A 663-nucleotide genomic window follows, 5' to 3' on the forward strand; every position below is an offset into this window, starting at 1 on the left:
ATTCGTTCGAAATAGGGGTCCCGTTCAACAGCAAACCCCGCGCGCCCCCGTCACACGGCCAGTCCATTGTGCCTTTATTATTTAAGTCCGGGGGTATCGCCGCTCCCATGCATTTACGGCATTACGGGGAAAATCGGTAATGCCACCATATCGACGCTGTGAAAGTGGGGGTGAAATTCGTCGCTTCGGGCCAGACTCCACGCTGTCCCCGCTCCTGCTGTCCCCGCTCCTGCTGTCCCCGCTCCTGCTGTCCCCGCTCCTGCTGTCCTGTCACCCGCCGTTCGTTCACTTTTTCGCACCGCGCTGTCCCGTCATGCTAAGAAAAAGGACAAAGTGCTTTTTCCCGCAGCGACCACCGCGGAAAGCATTACCACATCCACTGTATAAACTAGCTCTTTTGCAAGGCTGTAAGTTCACCGTATCCGAACGAGCTAATGCGCAACTGTCGATCACGCTTTTACACCATACAGGGAATTACGAAGCGAACAGAACACCACAATCTCTTTGTTGGAAAATCATTCTCGTCATGAAGCGGATTTGTGCTTCGGCGCTGTGAAAAGGGGAGGGGAATGTTATATAGATATATACGTTCATACTTTAATACACTAATAGCATCGGATAATTTATCTGTATCGTTTTCACGCACAAGCGCAATGCTCTCAG

The sequence above is a fragment of the Penaeus monodon genome, chromosome 31 (genome assembly GCF_015228065.2).
Source record: "Penaeus monodon isolate SGIC_2016 chromosome 31, NSTDA_Pmon_1, whole genome shotgun sequence".
Lineage (NCBI taxonomy): Eukaryota > Metazoa > Arthropoda > Malacostraca > Decapoda > Penaeidae > Penaeus > Penaeus monodon.